Source organism: Ochotona curzoniae, unplaced genomic scaffold (assembly GCF_017591425.1).
Source record: "Ochotona curzoniae isolate NIBS_2020 unplaced genomic scaffold, NIBS_Ocur_1.0 scaffold_3208, whole genome shotgun sequence".
Classification (NCBI taxonomy): domain Eukaryota; kingdom Metazoa; phylum Chordata; class Mammalia; order Lagomorpha; family Ochotonidae; genus Ochotona; species Ochotona curzoniae.
This window is the reverse complement of record NW_024467106.1, coordinates 27442342-27466981: the sequence shown is the minus strand read 5'-3', so window position 1 is coordinate 27466981 and position 24640 is coordinate 27442342.

Sequence of the window (24640 nt, the reverse complement as noted above, 5' to 3'; positions counted from 1 at the left end):
TGTTTTTCTTTCTTTCTTTCTTTCTTTCTTCCTTTCTTTCTTTCTTTCTTTCTTTCTTTCTTTCTTTCTTTCTTTCTTTCTTTCTTTCTTTCTTTCTTTCTTTCTTTCTTTCTTTCTTTCTTTCTTTCTTTCTTTCTTCCTTCCTTCCTTCCTTCCTTCCTTCCTTCCTTCCTTTCTTTCTTTCTTTCTTTCTTTCTCCCTGGCTTTCATGTCTTTCTTTCTTTCTTTCTTTCTTTCTTTCTTTCTTTCTTTCTTTCTTTCTTTCTTTCTTTCTTTCTTTCTTTCTTTCTTTCTTTCTTTCTTTCTTTCTTTCTTTCTTTCTTCCTTCCTTCCTTCCTTCCTTCCTTCCTTCCTTCCTTCCTTCCTTCCTTCCTTTCTTTCTTTCTTTCTTTCTTTCTTTCTTTCTTTCTTTCTTTCTTTCTTTCTTTCTTTCTTTCTTTCTTTTTTTCCCCTTCCCTTCCCTTCCCTTCCCTTCCCTTCCCTTCCCTTCCCTTCCCTTCCCTGAATTCTCTCTCTCCCCTTATTTCCAGGCAGAGCAACACAGAGAGAGGAAGTGACAGAGAAAGAAAGCTCTTCCATCCTCTTGCATTCCCCAAATGGTCACTGTGCCAGGCTGAAGTCAGGAACCAGGAACTCCATTAATGGTTCCCCACATGGGTGGCCTGTGTCCAAGTACTTGGGCCATCACCTACTGCCTTCTGAGGTAAATCAGCAGGTAGCTGGAGAGGAAGCTGAGCATCCCAGGCTTGGACCTGGCACTCTGTTTTGGGCTGCCAGCATTGCAAGCAGTAGCATCAGCCCAAGAATAAGGCCTAAACCTGACTCCATAGGCGATGTCTCTGGTTGTGAGCAGATTGCTTCAATCAGGTTCCTGAATGAAATCCCAGCTCTGTCGCTTAGTGGCCCTCCCTGTGAGACCTAACACAAGTGATTCTTGTGGTCTTAGCTTATCTGTGAAATGTCTCAGAGTGAGTATAGTCCTGTGCGTGGCCAATGCACAGCAACTGGCAGTATTCTGCAAACCCTGCTTGCATTACTTGTCTTCCTTTCCCTGGAAGAGCAATTCTCAAAGCTGTCCTGCTATCTCCCATCTCTTAGATCTTTCATCTGGTATTTTTGAAGGACACTGACACTTGCCTAGGACACAAATAGAGTCAGTACCCAAATCCCAAGTTGAACTCAGCCCTGCTGGATAGCAAAGCCCTATTTGACTTCACTTTTACTTTCTGTCTACAATTCACTTTCATTTGGATGAACAAGTTTATAGTAGGTAAATCCTCCTCCAAGAGAAATAAGTGGGAATCCTGTTAGAAAGCCCGGCTGAACGTCTGAGCAGCAAAAACTTGGAGGCTCAAGAACCTTTGCATGAAAGAATCATCACTGAGCTAGCACTTCACAATTCATCTGATTTTTATATTGGAGTCTTTAAAAATTTAAAAAGGAATAATAAAACGAATCATTTCTGGGGTGTGTATATGTGTGTCTACAGCTAGTTTGTGCAACTATGCTGAAAAGGTTAGGTTTTGTTTTCACACCACAATTGAGTTTTTACAAGCTTGACCACATCCAGGTATGGACTAGGAAAATACATATGCTGAGACCCCGCCTGGGAATAGTTGAAGACACTTTAAAAAAAAAGATTTATTTTTATTGGAAAGTTAGATATACAGAGAGGAGGAGAGACAGAGAGGAAGATCTTCCATCCATTAATTCACTTCTCAAGCGGCCACAACAGCTGGAGCTGTGCTGATCTGAAGCAAGGAGACTGGAGTCTCTGCTGGGTTTCCTAACACAGGTGCAGGGTCCCAAGGCTTTAGGCTGTCCTGGACTGCTTTCCTAGGCCACAAGCAGGGAGCTGGATGGGAAGTGGGGTAGCTGGGATTAAAACTGGCTCCCATATGGGATCCCAGCACTTGCAAGGCGAGGACTTTAACCACTAGGCTACTAGGCTACTGTGCCGTGCCCGGAGACACTTTTTATTTCAGCCTAGAAACAGAGTCTTCACCAGAAATCAGATGATGTTGCACCAAATATGTAGTAGGGGCTATTCCTTTTGAATGTTTTTAGTTACACTTGCACCTGCATTTTGGGTTACATCACCTCTTGTCCAATTGGGATTGAGGAAAGACAAAAGAAAAACAATTCCAAGCCAATGAAATGGCAATCCCATGCTTTGTGCTCATCGAATGAACCTCTTCAACAATCCTAAAGTTAAATATCTGTATCTTGCAACTTTAAAAACCAATTCAAATAAGATGAAAACAGGCTCGTTTTATTAAGGCAGATGTGCACACATTCCTGAAGAATTCACACAGATTACATAAACTGGGTTGCTTCTTCCACTGATTTTCTAGAATACCTTTCTCCATAGAAAAGACTACCTCTTTGCCTAGCATAACATAAGTTGGAGCCATTCACTGTCCCTATTGACTTCAGTCTATTTTCAGATATAAAATATCAATGTTGAATTTTTTCATGAAACTGCAGTGTGAGTTGGTATCAGCCCATGACAGCAGGAAATTTAAAGCTGCAGCTACATTACGAAGACAAAAGTGGCTAGAATTGTGGAAAACAGGGATTGAATTTCCTGTCTGTGGACAGAGAACCCATTTATAGAAAGACATGTCAATTAGTTGTGTTTTTCTAGCTACAGTATCTTTCATTAAAATAATCTGTTATAAATCAAATGTTCCCAGTGATCATAAATTCAGAGATCAAAGAATAGTAGAAGAGGGAACGAGTGAGGTACACGCTCAGTTGAAATGACTGGAACTTAGAAATCTTTGGCTCCCCTGGCTTGGCATAAAAACATTCCATGACTTTCCATTTAGCCAGTTAAACAACTCCCACACAAATGCCGAGTTACTTGGAGGAAACTTTCTGGTTAGTAATAGGTCCCTTAATAAGACATGTTGCTTTGTATTGAGAAATTCTTACATTTCAGTGACCCACAGTGGATATCATCTGAGTATAAATAGCATCTTGGCAGTTGGTATTCTTTTTTTTTTGGTTGTTGTTGTTAAGAAGGAAGTTTGGGCCCAGTGCGATGGTCTAGTAGCTAAATCCTAACCTTGCATATGTCGGGATTCCATATAGGCACTGGTTTGTGTCTTGGTGGCCCTACTTTCCATCCAGCTCTCTGCTTGTGCCCTGGGAAACCAGTCGAGGATGGCTAAATGCCTTGGGACCCTTCACCAATGTGAGATACCCAGAAGAGGCTCCTGGCTCCTGGCTTCAGATTGGCTCATACATGGCTGTTGCAGCCACTAGGGGAATGAACCAGCAAATGGAAGATCTTTGTCTATATCTCTCTTCTGTGTAAATTTGGCTTTCCAATAAAAACAATAAAATAAATCTTTTTTAAAAAGCTGTGGCTTTCCTGGGCCCCAAGCAGAGAGGTGAATGGGGAGTGGAGCAGCTGGGATTTGAACCAGCAGTCTTTTGGGATCCTAGAATGTGCAAAGCAAGGATTTAGCCACTGAGCCATCACACCCAGTTCCTATACCCTACCACTTTGTTCCATTGGGCTATGTCAAGGTTTACTTGACCTTGGCCTTCTATTTGACATTGTGACATTTCAACATAGAGTGTCCCTCTTTGATAGGGAATTATGTGGCAGTGTAGGGCTATTTTAGGGGTTCAGTGCTTCAGAATTGTTTCATTATCAGCACTATGAGTGCCTGTACTGGAAACAGCTATGTAGCTATTTAACTTGCTTCTTCTATCCTAGGTAAGAGGGTGGGATAATGAGCACCCCGATATAGTCAGATGGAGGAGTAAGTTCTACTGTTTGCGCAGTAGGGTGACTGCATATTTTACAAAGAACTGAAAGGCAGGAGTTTGATACTTTCCACTATGAAAAAATGATCATTGTATGAAGAGAGGGAAACGTGAATTATCCTGATTTAATCATTCTGTTTTACAGGAGGGGAATCTATAAAACGGGAAATGAAATCAAGATCAAATTCTTTTGATACAAAATACTTTTGAAATGTATGCACTTTTTCATAATATGTATTCCTTCCTTGGTCATTCTGAAGATTCCTTGCATGCATGAATTTCCAAACCTTTACCTCAAAATAAACCATTAAAATTTCTGTTTTCCATGAACTATTTGAAATAGTCATAGATATGTATCAAATTCTTACCATGTATGCCACAAATACGTCTAATAGTTGTGTGTCAATTTAAAAAAGAAACTGAGGGCCCCGTGTTCCGTACGGGTGCCAGTTTGTGTCCTGGCTGCCCCACTTCCCATCCAGCTCCCTGCTTGTGGCCTGGGAAAGCAGTCGAGGATGGCTCAAAACCTTGGGACCCTGCACCCATGCAGGAGACCCAGAAGAAGCTCCTGGCTTCAGATGGGCTCAACTCCGACATTGTGGCCACTTGTGGAGTGAATCAGTGGACGGAAGATCTCTATCTCTCCTCCTCTCCTTATATCTGACTTTTCAATAAAAACAAAACAAAACTGAGATTCAAAACAATCACAAGAGGGAGGTGTATAAGTAAATCAAATTTATTAAAATAATTAATTGTCATGTTAGTGTCTTATTTTAAGCCTAAGGCCACAGTGGAGTCTAAAAGGCACCTATACCTTCCCCATCAGTGGCCTCAGACAGGGATCTTGAGCACAAGTGACTCATTTGTTTGTCTACACATGATCGCGTCATTATTTCCTGTGCACTGATCACAGTGGTAGACGTGGTAGTAAACTACAATGAGAAAGCACAAGGCCATTGGCCTCCTTAAGTTCTTTGAGTTTTGAGATAATTTCCATAGTCTTTCATCTTTTTGTTTTGTTTTGTTTTAGGCTCATTTGTCATTTCCCCTAATTATCAGCTCTTAGGAAATGAGTGGAAACCCAGATTCCAATTCTGTGCAAGGCACATACATCGGGTGAGGCTGGCCATATGCCTCAGTTGGCACAAACTTCTTTTGTTAAGCAGGGATTTGGTATGTCTTCAATAGCAATTTAAATCTTAGATGTGGCTTTCCTAAATCTCTATCACACAGCATGAAGATTTTTCTAAAGTTCAGTCAAAAGTAACATGGGCTGTGGACATTGACCTTGGGCCTAGAGAGACTAGATGATGTACAGATTTTGGAACACATCTTATTTTCTTGCCTAACATTATTTTTTTTTCTAACATTCCAGTTTAACTAGGCACTTTTTTCCCTTAAATTTTGCCATATTATTGGGGTGTCATAAATTTTACAAAGTCAATCATGTCAAGAATTCATGTTGCTGATTGAGTCTTGTTCATGTTTCCAAATTCACTGATCCAGGAATCTAAGGACTAGAGTGGCAGACATGGATCTTGCCAAGAAAGTCACTCAGACACTCCTTGGAAGGGGGAGTGACATAAGTACTAGCAAAGCTGCAGAAGACTCGAGGGCCAGAGGACTTTGTGGGGGCCTTACTGAAACTTCTTCCACAGGGGGCACAGTGGAATACAGGTGAATCAAGGCATAAACAAGCCTTTACATAACATTCGTTTCAGAGACTAGCCCGGCTCCAGAAGCACTTCTCTCTGACTTGCCAAGCAAGATCTATTTTTAAAAACCCTTATTACAAAAAGCCCTATTGAAATATGGCAATGATCCCTGAGGGAAGGTGTAGTATTATGAAGAAAACGGTAAGATAAAAAAGATGCAGGAAGAACTCTTAGGGAAATTTCTCTCTCTTCCCAGCGGAGATAACCTAAACGCACAGCCCCAGATGACTTCAAAGCAGTTGAGTCCTCGGTTTGTACATGAATATTTTACAGGGATTTTAAAGAACAGATGTTCTCAGGTTTTCATCTCGTGCACATTTTGAAAATACTCTTGTGAAACGTCTCCAATAGTCTGAAGTGCTTAACCCTTGCTCTGAGGTAACTGCAGGTAGGTATCTTTGTTAACCTCTGGGTGACTTTTCCAAGAATGTCCCTACATCATCATCAGATGTTTTGGGCACCTTGCAGAGTAGAACAGAGTGGCGTGGAAGTTTTGCGAACACAAATTCCCAGGGATTTCATGGACAACAGTTGACACTAAAGCCAGAAAGTTGAAACCTGCCAGGGACCGATGGAGAGGAAAAAGAAAGTGGAAATGATGAAATTGCAAAAGAGAGATGGATAAAAGACAGGTGATCTTTTGTTCAAAGTCAGAAATGTTTTTAAGAGGAAGAAGGCACGGGGTGCTTGCGTGTGAGATGCAAGGCCAGGGTCAGGACTTGTGGCAGAAACCGAAAGAACGTAGATTTCAGTCTGTATTGTGGAAGAGCCCCACACCCCCAACCTCAGTGGTGAGGGCATCCACTTCTCTGCCACACTGGAGTGGGCAGTGCAGGGGTGGGGAGGGGGGAATTTATCAGCAATGCTGCAGCTGTAGTAGGATTGTTCCAGATGAAATTGACTTTCCAACTCTGAGATGTTGAGCTTCCCAAAATTCAGCAATAATGCAGCCAGAATGTGCTGTTTCAAACTCCAGACACAAGGGATTCCTTCTGAACCTCAATTGACAGAGTGGCCTTGGATAAATTGCTGAAACTCCCATCGCCTATCAACTGCAAAGTATGGTGGTAATGATTGGATGGTATAGAATAATTCCTTCACCTACCAGATGCTGAATGGATGTCCAGTTTAAAAAATGAATACAGGCAACTGATTCAGCTGGATTTGGGTTTGTTTCTGAGGTCTGGGCTTCTGCTGACAAACTCATAAACCCACCTGAGGGAACAAATGTGAGAAGTCTGAAGGCTTAGTGAGGTGGAAGAGGTAAGGAGCTTGACCATGGTGGTTACTGCCAAGGTGTTTGCAGGTATCATACTGAGTAGACACCTTTGGCAGTTGCAGCGCTGTGTCTGTGGAGCTATGGGGCATTTGGAAGGTATGGAAAAATACAAGTTATGGAATTTCACAACCTCTCTTTGAAGGCCCATTTTGACAAGTAGAGCACTGGGCAAGTGAAGTGTCTCTGCAAGAAACACTATCAGCATTAGAGAGGACACATGGACACGGATGGGGGAAGGTGTTGAACAGCTGGTGGAGGGCATGGGATAGATGGTGGGAAACCCTGGGTGGATGTGACTTTGGAGAGCACTGAAGAGGTGGACAGTGAGGAGTGCTGGGTGGATGGTGAGTACATTTGACAGGCAGTGAAGCCACTGTATGGATGGATGCACTGACTGAGTAGTGGCAATTATTGGATTCATAGTAGGGGCTACTGAGTAAGCAATGAAGGGTACCATATGGATAGTGAAGGACTTTGGATGAATGGTGAGGGTACTGGATAGATAGCAGAAGCCACTCTGTAGTTGGAGGCACCAGATGGGTGATGGCAGTATTGGATGGATGGATGCTAAGGGATTTATACCAGTGTCCATGTGGGAACAGAGACCATCATGGCTGCCTCAGCTGAGAACCACAGGGCCATTTCCCTGTCTGACAACATTTTCACAGAGTATAAGTTCTTGGGATTCTTCTCCAATCTAGAGGATAGGAGAGAGCCACGAAGATAAGCTATTGACCACCCTGCTCTTAGCAGATGGAATCAAGAACAATTCTAATTGAATCTGCAAAATCAATGACTGTGGCCTTCTTTGTATCCCTGAGTGGGGAACTCTTTGAGTGGTTCTCTCCTATCTGCATGGCCCCTGGCCCTTTTCTAGCATTCTCTCTTCTGTGCTTCTCCTTACCACTCGGACTCTCTCAGATTATGCCCTCCCTCACTCCTTGGCCACCAACACCCTCCCTTACTTTTCTTACTTCTGGCAGATTACAGGCGTAAGTCTTAGGGTTATGTGCTGCTTTCCTCTCCCCCACCTTTTCTTTCTTTCTTTCTTTCTTTCTTTCTTTCTTTCTTTCTTTCTTTCTTTCTTTCTTTCTTTCTTTCTTTCTTTCTTTCTTTCTTTCTTTCTTTCTCTTTCTTTCTTTCTTTCTTTCTTTCTTTCTTTCTTTCTTTCTTTCTTTCTTTCTTTCTTTCTTTCTTTCTTTCTTCTTAAGATTGATTTGAGAAAGAGATTTTTCATCTGCTTTTACTCCCCAGATAGCTGCAACAGCCAGGGTAGGGCCAGTCTGAAGCCAGGAGTCAGGAGCATAATCCCAGTCTTTCATGTGGGTGGCAGGGACCCAAGTACTTGGATCATTCTCTGATGCTTTCCCAGGTGTGTTAGCAGGGAGCTGGTTCAGAAGTGGTGCAGCTGGGGGAATCAAGATGATAGAACAGGGCAAGGACATGTTTAAACATACAGAGAATCATTAGCCAAGGTGAAGTGCAGAAGGCACATTTCAGGATATAGGAGAGGACAGGTCAATGGCAGAGGGACACCTGGAGACTGATGGACATGGGGGAAAGCAGTATGGTGTTGCAGTAACCAGATGCCTCAGTGGCAGTCAATGAGTGGCAATCTGGGCTCCACTGGTGGCTGAAGCTCCACCAGTAGCAAGGAGGGAAGAGGAAGTAAACCCAGACAAAGAAGTGTCCATCCTGGTCCATCCTGCTGCTCTGTTTGATTTGACCAGGAGCAGACACAGAGCAGCAGATCCCAAACGGGCAGTGCAAGAACAGGGTGGATTTCACAGCCTGGTCACTCTCTTAGAGCTGAATTGGGCTCATTTTGCTCAAGGAGGCAAGGGCAAGGGAAAGGACTGAGCATATGCTGAGCTGGGAGTGAACTCATTTCTGACTCAGTGAACTACAGTAATGTAGCATTCTACAGGTTCCACCCAAGACAGGTCTGGGTAGCTCTCAGAGCTAATGGACAGCAGATCCAGAACTCCACCAATGGCACATCAGGTACCATTTTTTTTTTTTACAGTGTGGCAAATGCTTTGAGACTGGAGGGACAACAGTGAGTTGCCATGTGCTGAATTGGGAGCAAATTCATTTGCAGCTCAGTGCATTGCACTGGTCCCACACAGAAAACAATATCAACTTTGGCATCTTACAGGTTAAAATAGGTCCGGTAGCCCTCAGACCTAATGGCCAGCAGGTTCCAGCAAGATTAACGCCATCAACAACATAGTTATTTAGGATCCCTGGCATCTTCCTAATCCTGGGAACTGCTCAAACTAGAAGTGGGAGAAAGGTTGAACAGACAACAGTGCAGCCACAGCATGGGATCACAGGAGGTGGAGAGTGGTGAGCTAGGAGCTGGGGTTCCATGGACCATAGTAAAAGCCTAACACAAGAGCCCAGACCTGAAATTCACTAGAGGAGTGGCACAAGTGACTGCAAGCAAAAACCGGGTACCAAACACAAGGCAGTAAAACCAGACTGTAGACCTGTGGGTGACACAATTTAGAAACCTGCCTCAAGGAGAAGAATCTGCTAGCCAGAAGTACAATGACCAAAAGCAAAAGAAGAGACAAAGGCACAATGAATATTACTGAAGACTCCCCTGTAAAGGAGCAGAAGCCTTTGCTAACCCCAGAGTTAACTGATAAATACATTGAGGAAATGGGAAATACAGAATCCAGAAAACTCGTTATGAAGTTTCTTATCAACAATGAGAAACACATACAAGGAATTTAAGGAGTAGGTCACACAGGAAATAGCAACATTGAAATAAAATCAAGCCGAATTATATGAAATGCAGGACACAATAGACCAAATTAAAAATTCAGTGGAAAGTCTCGATAATAGAATGAAGGAGGCAGAAGACAGAATCTCAGAATTGAAAGATATTTCTTGTTACAATAGGGAAGCAATCAAAAACTGGAAGCAGAGCTAGGTCACGCTAAAAAAAGGATCCAAGAATTAAGAGACACTATTAAAAGGCCAAATATAAGAGTTGTGGGAGTTACAAAAGGCATGGAAAGAGAAGCTGGGTTTAAAGCTGTATTCAATAAAATAATAAACGAAAACTTCCTTCATCTGTAGAAAGAATTGGGAAACAGAATACAGGAGGAGCACAGAACTCCCACAGGGTCGACCAGAAGCAATCTTTATCACAACGCATGATAATCAAACTCTTGTCAATGAACACAAGGAAACAATCTTTAAATGTGCATGTGAAAAAAAAATCAATTGACATATAGAGGAATGGCAATCAGACTCACAGATGACCTCTCACAGGAAACTCCACAGGCCAGAAGATAATGGGGCGACATATTCCAGATTCTAAAAGCAAACAATTGTCGGTCCAGAATAATGTACCCAACAAAGCTTTCCTTTGTCTTTGAAAATGAAATGAAAATCTTTTACAATAAAGAAAAGCTCAAACATTTTGCCTTTTCCAGACCTGCCCTGTTCTCTTGGCAGAGAAGAGGAAAAGCACCCACCAAAACCAAAGGTAAATGTGCAGAACAATCCAGTAGAATAACAACAGAAAACTAAATTAATGAGCAACCCATTGCTAAAATGACAGGACCAAGTTACCACCTATTCATATTAACTTTCAATGTTAATGCCTTAAACTCATCAATCAAATGCCACAGATTAGTAGACTGGACCAAAAAGCAGAAAAACAAAAACCAAAACAAAGAAACAAAACCCACTTACCTGTTGCCTACAGGAGACACATCTCACCAACAAAGATCAGTGGAAACTATGTCTCATGGATTTTGATCTTTTTGTTTTTATTTTCATTTTTTAAAAATAGTTTTTTTTTTCTCACATTAAATTCTTCAGTGACTCATAGATCATACAGTAGCATCACTTTCTTCAAGAAATTTCTTGATTTTTCTTTTTCATTTCTTCAGTGGCATATTAGTCATTCAATAGCATGTTATTTAACTTGATGGTGTTGCAAATTCCTATTTTTCTTCCCGTTGTTGATTTTGTTTTGTGGCTTTTCATTTAAGGGGATGTACAGTAACTGTGTAATGGAGACTATCATATGCAGATGTGAGAATACAATGAGGTATTCATTTCTACTTCTAGATCAAAGATGGACTCCCAATGAAAATGTTAACTGTATCTTGATGATAGGATGCAGGATTCTCAGCCATTGTTCATGCCCACAGTGATGGACTTGTGACCATTTATGAAGAACTATACTATTGTAATAACATAGGAGAAATCAGTGTGTGGGGGCAGGGTAAAGGAGATGGGGAGGAGGTAAGGGGAATCCCAAAGCTTATGGAACTATATAACAAACTAATAACAATAATTTAAAAATGAAAAAGAGAAGTGGTATAACTGAGAAATAAACTGGTACCAGTATGGGATTGACATCACAGATGATGGCTTTACCCTCTACCCCGTAATACTGCTCCCTTGTTGGGTAAGGAGAGTTAGGGAAATAGAAGAGAGGACACTTTTTTAGTTATAGTGATGATCTCTTGTTCACCCACCATTTCAAAGGTAAATGGAGTAGCATGCTTTACCTATGTAAGCTCCAGTAGTCCTCTCTTTAAAATGCTAGCATGCTGAGGCTAGAGTGGCTGAGATTTGGCTTAGCTCAAAAGTTCTGTGATCACTAATGGAGCTGAAAGGCACTGTCTAGTCCCATGTTCAATTGCAGCAGTAGAAATGGAGTCCTCTATGTGAAGCCTTTGAGTATCTTAACTGGGGGAGTTGACCCCCATGCAGCAGCTGACCCTGGGTAGGAGGTATGTGAGCTGAAAAGAGAGACAAGCTTTATTTCCATTCTCCAAACCACTCTAGGAGAGAGGGGCCTCTGTCCCTACTTGCTTGAAGACCTGAAGCTCAAGCTCCAACTCTGCTGGCAGGTTCTGGGAAGACTTCTTTGAGTCTTCTTCACGGTCAAACATTGAAGTATTTTTGTTTTTAGCAGGAAGTCACTATCAATGTGATCACTTAAAATAGTCCTTTAATTTCTTGTATTCCTAACATTTTTGTACATAAAATGTAGGTTATAAGCAAGTCTTAAAGCTCAGTGGGGTCCATGGATTCTTGAGATGCTGCCATCCTGTCTTAGGGCCCTGGTTCCTTTCTCAACTGTTCCACTTCTGATCCAGATCCCTGTTCATGTGCCTGGGAAAGCATGGGAGGATGGCTCAAGCAGTTGGACCCCTGATGCACATATGGGAAACCAGAGAAAACTCCTGATGCTGGCTTCAGACTGGGTCAGCCCTGGCCGTTGCAGTAATCTGGAGGACTGCAGTAGTGGATCGCTTTCTCTCTCTGTCACTCTCATTCATTCCGTTCTCCCTTTGCCACTCTGCCTTTCAAACAAATTAAAATAAATCTTATTTTAAAAATGGGGTAACAGCTTGTGGAATTATAGGGAAGACTGAATGAGATACGGTGCCGATGTTACCCCTCGTGGTTGCTGCCAATGGGAGCTGCTTAGTGGAATGTATTGCTGTTAAATTTGTTCTCTCACACCTGCTGTTCTGTTCACAGCAGCAACAGGTCATATTCCAGCCTACTTCCTGTTTGTCTAGGTCCTCAGAGTGTCATTTTGCAGGAACTTTTTCTTAGCCATGACCACAATGAGTCCAGGAGAATTGTCAATGCAGTGATCCATTTCTTTGGAACTCAAATTGTATGACTTTCCATATTTAATGACATTCTACCAGCAGGATAAACATCCATGCAAGGTTGAATCATTTTTTCTTTCCCCTTGGATCAAGGACCCAAGAAGACAGGTGCAGGAAGCAGGTGGGATGTCTGCTGAGCAGGATGTTGCGTTTGTCATGCTCATCCCGCTCAGTGAGCCCCCGGGGGTGTGGGAGGGAGGAACCAGCCGGGTTCTGCAGATAACTAGGGGCTCCTCTTGACAAAACACCACAGGTCTACAGAGAAGGACCTCAGTACCGGGTGTGTAAACACAGTTCGCCTACAACTTTTCAGTGAAAGTCAGAAAGAAGCAGCTTCCACAGCTGTGTGAAGATAGAAGTGTGTGTGTGTGTGTGTGTGTGTGTGAGAGAGAGAAAGTGAGAGAGAGGGATAGAGAGAGCTGTCCCGTTCTTCTGTCTTGTTTAAGGGTTGAGGATATAAGACAATGAAAACAATGTGACAGGAACCATAAAGCAGAAGGACAAGCTATGCATCCAGCATGTGCAGTTTGCTCTGCTGGCTAGAAGACAAGAGAAGAAACCTCAATAATATCTTTTTGAACTCTTCTGGGGCTGAGAAGGGCATCCTGACTGGATGAGAGAGATGACAGAGAATAACATAAAAGATGAAAGGATTGCCAAAGAGATAAACAGGAATCAAAGTTCAGACAGGGATAGGCATTTAAAAATACATGTATGTATATGCCTTCACCTTAGTCTAAAATGAGGCTTTGAAGAAACTTAGAGAAGTCCCATAATACTGAAAGATAAGAAGTAAATGAAAGAAGTTGGATTTCAAAAGGCCTTTGGGACTTTTGGCTAAAGATGGCATAACAAAGGCCTGTTTAACTCTTGTGCTCCTTAGAAAATGACAGAAAACAACACCAACTAGAAAAGAAGGAAAGCAAACACTTCTTTTTCAGTGGGACAAAGAAAGGCCAGGACACCGAGCAACACACGCCTAAGCATATGAGCCAGGACTGTGAAGTCTGGAGAAAAAATGAGCCAGCAACAAAGACCACCTTGGGGCTTGAGCAGATTTCCCTAAATATGTGGATTCACTTTCTGAAAGCAGCCTTTGACTAGGATGAGTCACTGTGGGGTTGGGGGTGGCAGGGAGGTGTTGGTGCACCTGATGGTTCTAAGGATGTACATGCAGAGGACCAAGAAGCAACCGGGAAGCTGGAGTTCAAGGTGAAATCACACACATCCTCTATTTCCAACACTGTCCAAAATCAGTTCCTGGTCAAGGACAACTGGCCAAAGTGAAATGTGTGAAGGAGTGTTTTTTTTTTTTTTTTAACTTTCTGGAGAGCCTGTGGCTTAAAATGCTTTGCTGGCAACAGAATAGGCTACAAGCCTGAAGGGAAATAAGCCTCCAATGCAAAAGAAACATGTCTGAGGAACAGGGCATGGAAAGAAAAAACCTAAACCAAAGTTTCAGACTCCCCCAGCTTACTTCTGCTACCCGCCCCAGGAAATCTTCAGCCAATGGTTGATCTACCTAATATCCAGTAAGGAACAAAGTGGCACGCACATGTGACTCAGGTGTAGGACTTGCAGAGAAGGCGGCACATGATTTACAAGGGTGTGAAAGTCAAAGCCATCCTGATTATGTTGAAGACATCCAAGATGCTTCCCGCTGGTGCGTCTGGTGATGCCAAATGGAGGCACTATTTCTGTTGGGAAAAAAATAGACTTGGTTGTGGACTTGAGTTAGCCAAGTAAATATTTTCTTGGCAGGATGCAACATCAGTGCAAAATGCCTATTACGCATTGGCTATAATTATAGCATTCAATTAACATTCTCAAGTGATTATCATTTTGAGCCTGATGGTGGCTGGGATCTGGAGACGTGTACTGGGCCTGCTTACTTTGACTTGAGTTTGGAGCTTTGATGAGGACATAGTAATATGGTGCATAGAGGGAGGAGAAGTGTTGAGTGGTGACAAGTTTGAATCACAACTCGTTATTGCCTGAACTTCTCAGTGAAACATCTTACCAAGTTAAAGAAAAAGTTGTTTCCAATCCAACAGACACTTATAAGTTTTATGCGACTTAATTTATTTCTAGGGGATGTGGGATTTTGACCACCTTTTTCTTCTCTAGAGGATTAGAACGGTGGCACATAAGGAGAGCTCTGTAAAGCGAGTACGTTCAATCTTTTCTAAACATGAAGAGCAGTGATGACCTGAGTTCCAACTAAGAGTGATTTATAACTCTCTCAACCACCCTGTAAAAGGAGTGGTGTGAATGAGAAAACTGAGTTGGAGATGTGAAATAATTGGTTCAAGGTCACAGGGCTAGTAACTGAAGGAGTAGGATTCAACACCACTGTTGGAGAATGAGCCAGTCAGCATCAGAAGGATCAGGCATATTTTAATCAGACACTAAAAATTATTTTATTTGAAAGGTAGAGTTACTAGAGAGAGGAGATGGGGGAGGGAGGGAGGAAGAGAAATAGAAGGAGAGAGAGAGAGAATGAATTTCCACATGTTAATTTATTTCCTAAATGGCAACAATGGGGTCAGACTAAAACCAGAAGCCAGGAAGGAAGTCCATCTAGATCTCCCACACAGGTGCAGGGTCCCAGCACTAGGGCTACCCTCTGCTGCTTTCCTACCTGCATTAGTAAGGAGCTGGATTCAAGAGCAACCTGAACTAGAACTGGCACTCTAACATGAGATACTAGTATTATAGTCAGTGACTTACCCCACTGGGACACAGAAACACTTCTTAAGATATTTCTTATACTTTTTGATGGGGCTCAAGATGGAAATCTGTATAATATGCAGTTTATTTGCGTGTAAAATCTCTTTAGAATGGCCAAAGGACTCTACGAGAGAGAGAGAGAGAGAGAGAGAGAGAGAGAGAGAGAGAGAGAGAGCTATGAGCAGGGAAGTTGGGAAGGGTGCTCTCCAATCATTAAACGTGACATTTTCTGCACATCACAGTAATATATGTGTGTCCAGAGCCAGTGAGTGGCAGGCTTGATCAGGAATCCAGGAAGAAGAAACACCTGCTGGCTTGTGCTGGACATGAGGCTGGGCTATGGATCTGCTTAAGTTTCTTGGATCAAGGCTAATGAGATGCACCCTCCTGCCTCACATGACCTGCAGGTTACTTGGAGAGAGGAAGGCTCTAGCACCAGGATGTAGTGGAGTCAGGGCTTGAATCTTCTCTGGAATTTAGAGTTTGTACATGGGAGGTCAACCGTTCACTCAATGGGAGCTGGGACCACTTGGGTGAATTGGACAGTCACTGTCTTCCTTAGGTCCCAGTTGTGACAAATGGCAGGGGAGCCTAGAGAAGAGAGGAGTGTGTAGAAGGAAGAAAGGGATCATTTCAGAAGATGTCATGCTGTTGGATTTTAAAGTTGACCAGGCAATTGTTGACCTAAGGGGGCGGGATGCGGCTCTGAATGTGTGGCGCACCTGCAGGGGAGATGAATGGGTAGGCAACTGGGAATAAAAACTTGGGTACTTGCACAAGACTGCACAATGCTCACACCTACCCCTAGGGAGAATACTTTCAGGTCTATGAAGAAAACATGCCAACTCCCAGGCTGCCTAAGCGGTGTTCTCTCATGCTCCAGAATATTCTGGGATATTTCTGGGTGTTCTGGCAGGAATCATTATAGGAGAAGCTCAAGGATGAAGCAGGGATTACTGCGCCTCACAGCAGAAGAAAACTCCCTGCTGAGAGCTGGGATATCACAACTTGTGCTTAAGATGGTGGATCCAATGAAGCCACCTTTGTGAGGCTAAAGGCTCCCAGAGAGAAAGCTTCCTCCTCTGTAAAGTGTGTAGCACAACAGTCTGGCATATGCAGTGTGGGTTTAACAGCTACACATGGATTCATTATTTTTTACGGTTTCTCCTGTACTGAATCCAATGCTTCCACTCTTCAACAATGACCGGTTCTAGAAAAGCAAACACACTTCACTTTCATTTGTGCAATTTGTTAAGCATTCTTCGTAGGTCTTGGGCCAAGCTTTCTCCAGCCATTTCATGCCAGGCTTTAGTACACATTCCCTCAGCCTGAAACCTGCTTCCTCATCATTCCCCCAATTGACACATTCTTCAACACTCAGCTCAGCTGTCACCTGCCACTGGTGGCATGTCCCTCTTATGATATGTCTCTGTCATTGCCTACCATCCTTCTGGCTCACAGCCATCCTGACATCTGTCTCCCTTACTACATTTTGAGGGCAGGAGGCTATGTTGTCTTTCTCCTTACCTAACACCTTGCCTACAACAAACCTGAACACATGTTCATTGAACATGGTCTCGAAGCAAAACGCAGGAAATAGTTGGAGGCAAATGCACTTTGGCATTCTTTGTTTGGATTCACTGTGCATTCAGAAAAATAAATTCTGAAGTTAGATATATTCTCAGGATTCATTCTTAAACTGCTCTCTGCCCCCCACATCCAACCCTCTCCACCAACATTGTTCCAGGCTTGGAGCTATAGGTGAGTCAGTTTTTGCACCCAAATGGAATGGGTGCATCACATCTCTGCATCTACATAGAGGCATTGGGTTTGTCTGCCAAGCCCTGTAGCTATTCTCTGATACCTGCATCTCAAAGGGCTCAGTTAGGGAAGTGCAATGCCATCGGATTTGGCCTCTTCAGGAGGTGGAAAGGCAGCTGTGCAGAGGATGGTGGTCCAGTGGTCAGCAGACCCATGCCCTTGTGCCAGGGCTGCTTCACTTTGGGCTACTTGCTCTCTCTCCTTTGGCTTCAGCTTCCCTAAAACAGAAACAAGAAGCCAATGAGACTGTCTCTAAGGGTCCTTCCAGGCAGCTTGGGTCTAGGCCAGCCTGAAGCAGGCACTGTAATCCATCGGCAGGAGCACTTGGACTGGGAAGATACCCCACAGCCCACAAATTGGACCTTACTCCTGCCCAGCTGTGTGACTGGCATGTCATCAATACAGCCACAGCATCTTGTTTGGAGAACCGGGGTGCTGTTTCTAAAGTGACTCAGAACCTTATTGCCGGTGGTAAAAGCCATCCTGGAGCCTAGATAAAAGTCTGTGGAGTGGACTGGCAAGGTGGCCTCAGAAAGCTGGGGGAAATATTCGGAACCCGGGGAGATGGGTCTGCTTATTTGTTTCCTAATTCTCATTAGAGAAACGAAAAGAGTGTCAGGAGTCTTTAGTGATTCACATCTTAATAGCCTGGTTATAATTTATTAATCCCTTTCATCAAATTTTCAGCATCCCTTTCCCCAGGAGTCTAAGACTGACTCAAATGTATTTATGGCTTCTAGGTGGGGTGTCATTAAATATTTGGCATCTCCTGAAGCTGATTGGGAAACTGGATGATACACCACGTGCAGGCAGATGATTTCTGAAGGAAAAGCATGAACTGACAAAGCATCAGGCGGAGAAAGAGCGAGAGAAGGGAGGGAGATACAGAAACACATATGTTTATTCTATAAAATATTTATGGCCTCATAGTTATCAACAATACTGACAATACAGGGGTAGCATCTCACCTTCTCTGCAGCCTCCACTCACCAGCCACTCCTATGGCTTTCCTGAAAGGAAAGCACTGGCATGAATAACAGATGCGTCACACTCTTATTCATGCTACCCTCTCCTCTTGTGATGCACCACAGTAGGGAGCAACACTGGTTGGGGTCTATCATTATCACAAAGCAGGAGAGGATTTCAGGGACCAAGAGACCAGGAAATTGGAGTCTGGAGGTGGAAGCAACTCCAAAGCAATGCATCTTAAGGTGGAAAAGAACTTCAAGGCTTATCCTTGCTTAAGGCAGCTGACTTTCCCACAGCATTCCCATCTTGCCAGAGACAAAAAAGAGAACTTGTGACCTCTGGAGCCAACCCTTTCATCACAGTGAGCTTGCATAAGGCTCTTCCTTGGCTCGAGCTAAATCTTTTCTTCCTTCAATTTCTCCTTTGTGAAAGTCGGCTTTAAGACAGAACCAGATGCTAGGTAAAGCCAGAGTGGGAAGACTTGAGAGAGGACAGCCAAGACCTACCCAACATCAGCAGCTTCAGGCACACCTGCCTAGGGTGGGCTAGTTCCTTGGGGGACAAGCAGGACATTAGCTGTTTGCATGAATTGTTCTGATCAGGAGAAGCATGCCCTCTGATTATCAAGCTTAGTGTTTGTCATGGATTTTATAGTTTCTAAATTTTTGAGCTTGCCTAAGATTGAGCCTGCAATGTCCTCCCAACCACCTTCAGCTTTGTTATCTACTTGAAGAATGGGGCTTTCCATATCTTTGTTGGCCTGTGTTAGACATGCACACACTCCCATACAAGCCTCTTTCCTTTTTCACAAAGAAGGGATGTATAAATCTTAGAGTTTACCCATATATCCACAGCCTGTCTTTAGGTTGTCAGCCAGCTGACATCAGTGATGAGCCAGCTCATCCACGCTGGCCCCTGACAATGCCTCATGATAATTTCCATGGAAGAAGCCGGTACCCCCGCACCAGCCTGCTTCTAGCCACACTGAAGACAGCTGGCCATAGGGCTTCAAGGTTTCTCGGTGGTTGAATGTACCACATTGGAGTCTGTCTGCATCACACATCACAGCTGGAGTTCTCTATATCTCCTACCCTTTGATGAGTGAGCACTATCTGGGAAAGCACTTCTTGGTCTTCCTGAATAATATTAAAGGCAAACACAATGAAAAGCTCAAACCTCCAATTACGTTGAACAGATCGAAAGGATGAGGGGTGGGATTTGTGTTGGATTTCTTACTGATGGGTCTGTATAGGAGATTCCCACTGCTTGCTCTGGTCCAGCTATTTTCTTGAGAGACTCACCTTCTCTTGAGAGATGACTATGGCCATGTCCCAGATCGGAAGAGGGAAGATTTGGCCTTCAAGTGACAGTGGTCATAATTATAATAGTAACAGCTATGTACATATACAAAACTGACCTTAGTCTTAAGAACTTGACATCCACTGTCCTTAATCCTTCCATCTCCAGGCAAAGATGCGTTATTGGTGGTAGAACTAAGAGCAAGATACTGAACAGAAATCAAAAACCTGTGAGTCCTTCGTTAGCTCCCCTCCCTTCTCTGGCATCAGTTCTGCTACTTTTGCGGGTAAGATGTGGGTGGATAAAGTTAGAAGAGATATCTTTTTTTTTATACCTAGGAAATTTTGGCACCAACTCATCTCACCCTGGTGAGAAAGGCTAAATTACAAGTGAACTTTAAGTTCTAACTTTTACTTCTGAATAGAATGAAGCCTGCATTTTTTTAAAAAAAGTCAAAACAAAACAGATCACTGTCATCATTTTCAAGAGCAGAAGCGATTAACCATCTCAAGAAGGACATGCAAAAAGAGAAGAGTATTTTCTTAAAATTCTGTGCAGTAGGCTTATTTCTTCCACCCCATCCACCCTTGGGAAGATAATGGTAAAAGAGAGTTGGCCCAGGTCTTTCATTGGCAATTAGGTTTACAGACATAATCAGTGCGAAAAGGAAAAAGGATCCAGTAAGGCATGCCATGTGGAAGCAAGAATTTTTAAAGTTCTTTGTTCTTCCCATCGAAAGCTCTTCTTGTTAGCACAGAAATGGTAAATTGCTGAGCCGTGTGCAGATGCTCTGTTTCTGAACCAAGGCCAACATCCCGAATCGATGATGGCTCTCATTCTTGCCAAACCTAGAATTTTTCTCAACATGATGCCTTAAGTGGCTATATTAGATGATTGGAACTGGCAAGTGTTTGAAATCTTTTTACCATCATTACCTTAGTACTCCCCTAGAAGGGTGCCCATCACCTGCGTCAGAAAACGCCAATTTATGGATAGAATACACAAGAGGGCATTTTATTTTCTTTCCTTTGAGCAGTTGGAACTTACAGTCAACGTGTCCCCATATTTTGATTTTCTCTTTAAAAATGGATATGGCTCTTGTCCTGGACAAAAAAAAACAAAACAAAACAAAAACCCAAATGAAAAAAACCTTAAAGTATCATAAAAGTCTTGCCTGACTCTTTACAAAGCCTCTTGTCCAATCCTGGCCTCTTCCTGTGTGTCTAGGCCTGGAGTCAATTAAATGGACAGCTCAGCTCATCTTCCTCATGTTTTTCCTTCAAATTGGGCCACTTTCCACTAAGTGTAAAGACAATGTAGCCCAGCAAGGAGGCCTTGGTAAGGAATCTTGGGTGGGTGGATATTACAATTCACTGGTTATTTGGGACCATGTGACCAAGTAAGTGGGCTACTTACTCTAACTTGTACCCAAAAGCATGTGCAGTCATTTTGCAGCCAGAAGCTGATCAGATAAATGATTACAGTATGCATGGCCATATCCTTAGAGATAAAAATCATGTATATACTAGATATATATTAAACCAGACAGGAAGTCAGGACAACAGGCTGAGACTTTCCTGAGGAAACCTGGATGAAAGGTCACATTAGAGTCTCTGCGTTGTGCCTAGTATCAGCCCTAAACACACAGAAGGTAGAAATCACAAGATATCTTAGGATCAATGTAATTTTACTTTTTGTTTCTTGCTTAATATTTATATAGGAAGGAGATCAAGTAAGTTGCCCTCTGATATCATTTTGCTATTTTCTAAGTAAAATATATCCTGGGATCCTTTAAAAACAAAACTCACAACAACCAATGCTTAAATCAGGACAATCCTAGAAGTGGAGAAAGGATGGCTGACTTCTGCCACCTGGGTTTAATTCATCACATGTCTTAATCTGCCAGAGTCTGCCGTGGAGTGTTGGCACAGCAGAGCATTTAGTTGACTCTTTAGAACTTTGGAAAAGCAGGGCATCAGGGTCAGTGGTGGGTGTTCTAATGTCCACAGCTCCTATTGGCTGAGATGAAGCAGAGCAAGAACAAAGAAGGGGAGAAAGGATATTTGGGCATACTCTGAGATTGTTTGTTCCATGATCAAGAGGACATATTTATTGCACATTTTTGTGGACCGATACAGATGGGAGGAGACACACAATGGTCACTTGACAGGGTGGTGGCCAATGTGGGTTATTTGGTAGCAATCATGGTTTATTGCTCTTGGATGCCCTGGATGTAGCCTTCAAAAGAACACAACCTTTCCATTAAGTGCAAAGACCATACATCCCAGCAAGGAGGTCTTCATAAGAAATCTTGGGTGAGTGGATATTGCAATTCAGTGGTCATTTGGGACCATGTGACCAAGAGACTAAGAGGATTTCAGAAACAGTGTTGCTAAGATGCTACTGGAACTGCTCTGAAGACTCATGATTCTGTCTGTGGGTGACACCTGCTGGGCCTGGCCATGGGGGCCAGTGGAATAATCAGAGAGAAACAACTGGTTGTCGCCTGAGGGTGTCCTATGTGTCACCTCTGGGGAGAGATTAAGTCGAGGCATGCTTGCATTCCAGTTCTCCATTGTGAGGGACAGTTTGAAAAAAAGTTCTGGTGTCTGAGTAGCAGGCTCTGCTGCAAGTCCTCTCATTTGCATCTTCTCTCTTGGGGTCACTTTCACACTCTTGTACGAAGAGTAGGTTAAGAAGTCATTTTGTGCCATCCATGGGTCAGAAGGAGCCAATGGTGGCACAGGTGAGAAAAGCAGGAGTGGGTGACTCAGGTAGGCAACTCAAGAGAGTGGCTTGCTTTCCTCATCCCAGAGTTAGGATACAGCTTGAGGAAAGAGAGCTCCTTAGAGCAATTAGGCCGCTTCTGGCTAAGGATTGCGGTCAAGGAGCAAACAGAATTGTGGGTTGAATTTATCAGCCAGCCCAATTTACCAGGAACCTTTGGGGCTACAATTAGCGATGCAAAGAATGCCTACTTTTGTTCAATCTTTTAGGATCCAAGAGGTCCATAACAGTCAACTGCACAAAGAACTGGAATTTCCCAGCACAGCATCTTCCAGACAAAACGGCCCATGATCATCTCTGTTCTTCAGGTGAGGCTGTGTGGCTTCGATGCAACAGAACAAGGACTGATGCCCAGTTCTTCTTCCTGATGACCAGTGGGCTGGGGGGCGGGCGGGGAGTAAGATGCATGCCTGTCACTCCTGCCCTCCTGCCCCTTCCAGTTTCTGGGATACCCAGGACTGCTTTCTCTCTGGTTTCAGCTTCCCCATCTGACAAATACCTGGTCTTCTTGAGGTCTGACATTTAGAGACTTGTTATGCTACCATTGCTCCTGGTGTTTGGACAGAGGGACTTGGCATTTTAGTCTATATTTTGTTTTAAAAAAATATTTTATGGGCCCGGCGTGGTGGCGTAGTGGTTAAGGTCCTCGCCTTGCACGCACAGGATCCCATATGGACTCTGGTTCTAATCCCGGCAGCTTCCCTTCCAGCTCCCTGCCTGTGGCCTGGGAAAGCAGTCGAGGACGGCCCAAAGCTTTGGGACCCTGCACCCGCGTGGGAGACCTGGAGGAGGCTCCTGGCTTCGGATTGGCATAGCATCGGCTGTTGCGCTCACTTGGGGAGTGAATCATCAGATGGAAGATCTTCCTCTCTGTCTCTTCTCTCTGTATATGTGCCTTTCCAATAAAAAAATAATAATAAAAATAAATCTTTAAAAAATATTTTATTTATTTGTTATGTTAAAGGCAAGTTTTATAGAGAGAGAAGGGTGTGAGGGAAGGAGAGCGAGATGGGGGGTGGGTGGGAGTGATCTCTTCCGTCTACTGGTTCACTGGCCCAGATAACCGCAAATGGCCAGAGCTGAGCCAGGAGCCTCCTCTAGGTCTCCCACTACATGGGTGTAGGGTCCTAAGACATTGGGCCATCGTCTGCTTCTTTCCGAGGCCATTAGCAGGGAGGCTGGATCAGAAGTGGAGCACCTGGGACACAGCTCAGCAGGTTGAAGACCAGCCTGTTAGGCCACAAGTTGGTCCCGAGTCTGTCTTTCTTTTTGAAAAGACATCATGCCACGAATTGTAGGTTTTAGCCACCCAATTTCTGCCTCAGTGATGAGAATCAACTCCAGTATCCTGAGAACATTGAGGTCCAAGGCTGCCCCCAGGGGAGGACTCTGTGTATGCAGAACTTGTTTTGTGCTTTCAAAAAAACAAATCCAAAATCTATGACGTCCTCTTTCTGCCTCTTCCACCCTCTGCCTGCACCCTGCAAGCCAATGACTTTGAACTTCCTCTCCCTTCCCAAGTCTTCGCAGAATTTTAGGCAAATGAAAGCAGGAACATTTGATCTTCTCCCCAGATGTTTCCATCACAGAAGGGCCACATATGTGCACACATTCTGGGATATTTTTAGATTTTTTACAGGATCCAAAGCTCCAACTGCTTTTTCACTCAGTGCTTTGTGGCCGCTGCAGGGGAAGACTCTGCCAAGACAGCCAGGCAGGGGCTGATGGAAGAGGGCTTGGCCCGCGGGAGGCCTTCAGAGCCAGCCGACCGAGTGATGCTCCAAGCGGAAGCAGCTCAGAGCCATTCTTGGAGATGGCAAGGCGCTTCTCACCACCGAGCTGACATAAACCATTGCCGTGTAAGAAGGGCGGGCCGTATACATCCTTGTTGGAAGAAGCCTCCAGCGCCCTTCTACACACATCCGGAGCAGGGAGGGGGTCAAAATACTGCGCAGAATATCAAGAGGTGTGCCTGGGGCTGGCTCCACTGCCAGGCCTCCTCTTCTAAGCTTCAGTTTCTCTGTTTGCAAAATGGCATGCATAAGACGTGCTGCGCAGGGGGCTTGACCCCAGGGCCTACAGCGTGGCTTCCTGTTCTTGTAAATCTGCTGCCGTGGGATGTGGCCATGCTCACTTGTTTATACTTTGCCTGTGGCTGGGCTGCAACACAGAGCCGCCCAATTGCAGTGGAAACCACATGGGCCACAGATCTCAAATATTTACTCTCTGGCCTTTGGAGAAGAGTTTGCTGACCCCTGATGGAGCCAGTGTTGCACTCACCATTCTGGAACGTGCCAAAAGTCCCTATTGCCTGTAGTTGGAGCTTGCCTTCTTTCTCTTGGGGCAGGGGTGGTGGAAGCTGTTGTGGAAAAACCCTCAATGTGTTTCTTACTGTCTTCCAGGAGGCCCCATTGGGATGGAGCCCCAGATGCCCTCCCTCCTTGCCATTCCCTGGATCAGCTTCTTTCCCTTCCCTTCCTCTTCCAGCCTTACTTCTTGGTCTCCCTAGCAGAGCTTCCTTGAATGTATTCTTCTCAGAACCCCTTGCACTTGATGGTCTGATCTATGGCCTGCTCTGGGGACCCAGGCCAAGACAGGCTGTA